This window comes from Theropithecus gelada, chromosome 8 (assembly GCF_003255815.1).
Source record: "Theropithecus gelada isolate Dixy chromosome 8, Tgel_1.0, whole genome shotgun sequence".
In the NCBI taxonomy this organism is placed as follows: Eukaryota; Metazoa; Chordata; class Mammalia; order Primates; family Cercopithecidae; genus Theropithecus; species Theropithecus gelada.
In genome coordinates, this window is record NC_037676.1 from 125,562,219 (window position 1) to 125,568,061 (window position 5,843).

General features: G+C 39.3%; 1 pseudogene; it reads left to right on the top strand.

Annotated features, from left to right (window-relative positions):
- The first annotated feature begins 3,487 nt into the window (after positions 1 to 3,487).
- LOC112630204 lies at positions 3,488 to 5,586 on the top strand (annotated as a pseudogene).
- Positions 5,587 to 5,843: the final 257 nt, after the last annotated feature.

Consider the following 5,843-nt stretch of genomic DNA (forward strand, 5'->3'; position numbering starts at 1 on the left):
GCAAGTATGCAATTTACAGCCAACAAGATAATATATGGCTGTGCTTATGTTACACATATACCCAAATGTTAAACACCTTTCTGATCATACAGATAGATTTGCAGACTTTTAACAACTTACTTGAAAAATACTCGCCCAAAGCCATAATAATTTTTTATATTTTATATTTAAATTTTATTATTTATACTTTTTATATTTAAATTTATTTTATATTTTAAAATTTTTCAGTTTACAAACACAAGGATTTTTTTTTCTGATCTTTTTCGGCCCACCTTTAAGATATTTCAGGTTTTATAACAAAAAAAGAATTTTTGCTTAAAAGCAGTTTTTAAATTTTTATGAAACATTTGTATGAACAAAGGAATATCTTCACTATAGAAACATTAAAAAATAGAGATGAGAATCCATCTATGTTTCTCCCTTCCTAGCCACTATTAGCATTTTAGTGTATTTCCAAACTGGCTATTTTTAGATGAAAGAAAATGTGTAGTTGTCTCTGACTATTCTCCTGCAAGGTTATTTGTTCTAAGAATATTTTTAAAATGTCTTTTTGGATAGACATTTTCATTTAGCTAGTATTTTAGTGATTATATTTCATGCAACAGCTGTGAGGTGAAGGTTCAGAAGAAACCAGGGAATTCGTTTGGTTGATGGTAATTTACATTTTCTCCCTAGTGGGATGGGAAAAAAGACTTAAGAAAAATTTAAGGAAGAAACAGAAAAGAGACATATGTAGTGGTCCTAAATATAAAACATGTAAACTCCATGAAAAAAAAATTACAGAACATAAAATTGGAGGTAACTTATTTTTATTCCTAAATAATTAAAGCAAAAGCTTGTGTCTTTTTTTAAGATCCTGATTTTCCTAAATATTCACCACAGTAAATAGCTATAATTAGGATTCATCACACGTAATCAGTTTCCAAATTATTTCATGAATACATTATCTCTTGCATTGAGACCCCCTTTTTTCCTCACAAGTCAATCTTCAAGCCAGTTGAAGTTTCACAATGGTCCTTTAAATCAATACTTGTAGCTCACAATGTCTGTATGTCCCGGGTACTCATGTCTGGCTCCCTTTGATCTATTAAATGTTTTAGTTCCATATCTTTTGGGCATTTAAATCATTTTGATTCAGCATGTGCTCTGAAGGTAGAAGTATTTCAGGAGCCCTCTCGCTGCATGTTAAGTGCTGTTCTCTGACTCCCAGCCAGAGCTTGGATGTTGGCAGGGTTGATGGCTCAAATGTAGTGATTTCATTTCCAACCTTTGCACACTAAAAGTACATAGCCTAAACACAAAACTTCCAGATTTTTCCTCTTAGAAGCACAACTTAACATTGCCACGAATAAAACAATCTTTAAAATGGGAAGAAATTTGAAAATAAAATTGCAATGCTGTCTCAATAAAATACTGGGGATATTAATGCTGGTTTGTGAGGTTTTGTAGCTGAGAAACCTTTAAAAAGTTGTTGTTGGAGTATTTCATTTTTTTCTACTTTTATTTTTTAAAGAGAGTGGGTGTCTTAGGTTGGGCTGCCCCTAAAACAGACCCTGAGTAAGAGATATGAGGGCAAGTGGTTCATTTGGGAGATGAAGCCAAGAAGAATGAGTAGGGGAGTGGGGATATAAGAAAGGGAAGGGAAGGAAGCTAGCAACGGTACAGTTTCAAGCAGGTTGCTGCTGTGGGACCTAGTGCTCAACTCTGATGGAGAACCTAGAGATAAGGTATAGAACACAGCTCAGAGGTATCCCACCAAAGGGCCAAGGGAACAGGGGTATTATTCACCAACTCCCATCTATGTCTAGCCAGAAACTATTCACAGGGGTGTTAACTATTTGTCACTTCCAGACCACCTCCAGCGTGAGTCATGAGAAAACCCTCAGGTGGAGGGTTACAAACATTCGCAGGAAATTGCCATTGGCACGTACTGGAATGCTGAGTGCCAAAGCCATACCGTGTTTGTTCAAGGGAGGTGGTTAAGAACATGGGTTTCGAGTCACAGAGACCTCATTTAAGTCCTGCTTCTGCCACTTATGTGTGATAGTGAGTAAATGACTTAATTAGTCTCAGCATCTGTTTCTTTATTTGTAAAATAAAAATAATACTAGAACCTACCTACTAGGCCTTTTATGGCATTGTAAGTATAAGTGAGATACTGTCTATAATCTGCACACAAGGTGAGTGTTCACCACATGTATCAAATAATTGGTTCAAATGGACATGAGAGAGTAAGTCAGCAAATTTTGTCTGTTAAACTTCTGTGGCAGACAACTCCCGGGTTGCCTGCGAGGGTCACACTTTCTTATAATATGAGTTTCCCCTAATAATGTCTAAATTATGTGATATCGGTCTCTGGAAGGAACTAGGGTGGACATCAGGACCAGTCCAATTCTTTGGAGCCGAGAGGGTACTATGAAGTCTAGAACAGAGAATCACTGAGGCTTGGTAGCTTTGTCTTTGTCAAGTCACATGAATGGCAACTATTTTAGGAACTTCAGCCAAGGGCTTGGAGCAGGACTAGTTCCCTCTCATTGACGTTTGGTTGTTCTAAACATCCATGAGGTAATTTACATCCTTTCAAAAATGTGCCTTTTTGCTGAAGTTAGATGATTTCTGTTACTTACAACCAAAGAATCTTAACCAATAAAACCCATCTGTTTTTTTATTTGTGTTATTTTTCAGAGCTATATTTTAGGCTGAAGCATGGTAGGGCAGTCATGACTCACTGAAGTCTCAAACTCCTGGGCTCAAGTGATCCTCCTACCTCAGCCTCCCGAGTAGCTGGGACTACAGGCATGCGCCACTACACCTGGCGAATTATTATTATTATTATTATTATTATCATTATTATTATTTTTGTAGAGATGGGTCTCGCTCTGTTGCCCAAGCTGGTCTCAAAATCATGGCCTTAAGTGATCCTACTGCCTCAGCCTCCCAAAGAGCTAGGATTACAGGCATGAGCCACTGTGTCCAGCAAAAACCCATCTGTTTTTATTTTATTTTATCTATTTATTTGAGACAGAGTCTCACCTTGTCGCCCAGGCTGGAGTGCAGTGGTGCGATCTCGGCTCACCGAAACTTCCACCTCCCAGGTTCAAACTCCTGAGTAGCTGGAATTACAGGCATGTGCCACCATGTCTAGCTAATTTTTGTATTTTTAGTGGAGATGGGGTTTCATCATCTTGGCCAGGCTGGTCTTGAACTCCTGACCTCAGGTGATCGGCCTGCTTCAGCCTCCCAACATGCTGGGATTACAGGTGTGAGTCACTGCACCTGGCCCCATCTGTTTTTAACCTAATTAATTAACTGCTGAATGCTCTCTTCTTTTATCAATATTTATATATACATATAATATTTCTTGGTATTTTATACTTGTTCCCAGAGCTAGTAGAAAACAAAACAAAACTCCCACAACCTTTCAGTCCTTTCTGCAGTTATTTTGCTGACTGACTATGCAAAGCTTAGAATATACAGTCATAACTAAATGGATTTCAATCTCATGAAGGTACCCAATATGTAAACAATTAACTTTGAGAAAATCAAACTGAAAATTTGTTCTTTCATGGCCTTGGAATGAGATAAATCTAACAGAAGCAGCTTCTAAAAATATAATCAAGATGATCTTGTATCTTTTTAAAAATAAACCATTATGAGCAAGATCCTTCTCTTCTTTTCTGAAGTATGGGCTTCCCTTCACTGTAGCCATATGTGCCTCCGTTTCTTGTTAAACTCATATCTTTCTATTCTACTTTCTTGATCCGCTTCTTATCTATTTATCCAGCAATTAAGTCAACTGATACTTATTTAGTGCCAACTGTGAACTGATTGTGGTAGGTGCTAGATCTATAATCATAAAACAAAAGAAAACAAAACAAAACATCATTCCTGACCTTAAAGAGCCTATGATCTCTTAGTGAAACCAATATTAAATAAATAAGCATTAAAAAATACCTAGTCGCCGGGCACAGTGGCTCACGCCTGTAATCCCAGCACGTTGGGAGGCTGAGGCAGGTGGATCACCTGAGGTCAGGAGTTCAAGACTAGCCTGGCCAACATGTAAAACGCCGTCTCTACTAAAAATACAAAAATTAGCCAGGCGTGGTGGCAGGTACCGGTAATCCCCGCTACTTGGGAGGCTGAGGCAGAAGAATCACTTGAACCCAGGAGGCAGAGGTTGCAGTGAGCCGAGAGCATGCCATTGCACTCCAGCCTGGGAGACAAGAATGAGACTTCGTCTCAAAAAAAAAAAAAAAAAAAAAACCCTAGTCAAGGTATGTGTCACTGCATAGGCATGGGCATGGGCACAGTCCTCCCCTACACCAGTGACCGATATCACCAGCTGTTGAAACTCAGTGGTGAGACCATGAGTCCAGCCTCATGCCCTGGCTTTTGTAGAAAAAGGAGCACTAGTTGTTGTGAATTATTTAAAAGGGAGTTGGTAAAGGCTCCTTAGTTGCTGATAAGGTTGTTGAAGAAATAATAAACAAAGGTGGAAAAGTGGTGGCCAACTATGATTCAGTGAAAACAGGAGAGAAGATTGTAAAGACAGCACTGGATGCTTTTAGAATAGATGTTGTGGTCAACAGTGCTGGAATTCTGAGGGACCATTCTTTTGCTAGGATAAGTGATGAAGACTGGGATATCATCCACAGAGTTCAATTGTGGGGCTCATTCCAGGTGACCCTGGGAAGTGTGGGATCACATGAAGAAGCAGAAATATGGAAGGATCATTATCACTTCATTAGCTTCAGGAATATATGGCAGCTTTGGCCAGGCAAATTATAGTGCTGTAAAGTTGGGTCTTCTGGTCCTTGCAAATTCTATTGCAGTTGAAGGCAGGAAAAGCAACATTCACTGTAAAACTATTTCTGCTAATGCTGAATCAGGGTGGACTCAATTATGCCTGAGATTTTGTGGAAGCCCTAAAACCAGATTATGTAGCATTGCTGGTCCTTTGGCTTTGCCATGAGAGTTGTGAGGAGAATGGGGGTTTGTTTGAGGTTGGAGCAGGATGGATTAGAAAATTATTCTGGGACCGGACCCTTGTAGTGGTTGTAAGACAAAATCAGCCAGTGACTCCTGAAGCAGTGAAGGCTAACTGGAAGAAGACGTGTGACTTCGAGAATGCCAGCAAGCCTCAGAGTATCCAAAAATCAACTGGCAGTGTAATTGCAGTTCTAAGTAAAATAGATTCAGAAGGAGGAGTTTCAACAAATCATATCCGTCATGCAACATCTACAGGAACATCAGGATTTGCTGGAGCTATTGGCCATACACTCCCTCCATTTTCTTCTGCTTAGACAGAACTGGAAGCTATTATGTATGCCCTTGGAGTGGGAGCATCAATCAAGGATCCAAAAGATTTTAAATTTGTTCACGGAGGAAGCTCTGAGTTCTTCTGTTTGCCTGCCTTTGGCGTTATCATAAGTCAGAAATCTATAATGGGTGGAGAACTAGCAGAAGTTCCTGGGCTTTCAAGGAACTTTGCAAAGGTTCTTTATGGGGAGCAATACATGCAGTTATATAAACCACTTCCTAGAGCAGGAAAATGAAAATGTGAAACAGTTGTTGCTGATGTCCTAGATAAAGGATCTAGTGTAGTAATTCTTATGGATGTCTATTCTTATTCTGAGAAGGAATTTATGTACTATAATCAGTTCTCTTTCTCGTTGGCTCTGGAGGCTTTGGTGGAAATTGGACCTGAAAGTCAAGGTAACTGTAGCCATACCTGATAGACCACCTGATGCTGTACTTACAGATACCACCACTCTTAATCCGGCTGCTTTGTACTGCCTCAGCAGAGACTGGAATCTGTCACACGCTGATCCTAACTTTGCTAG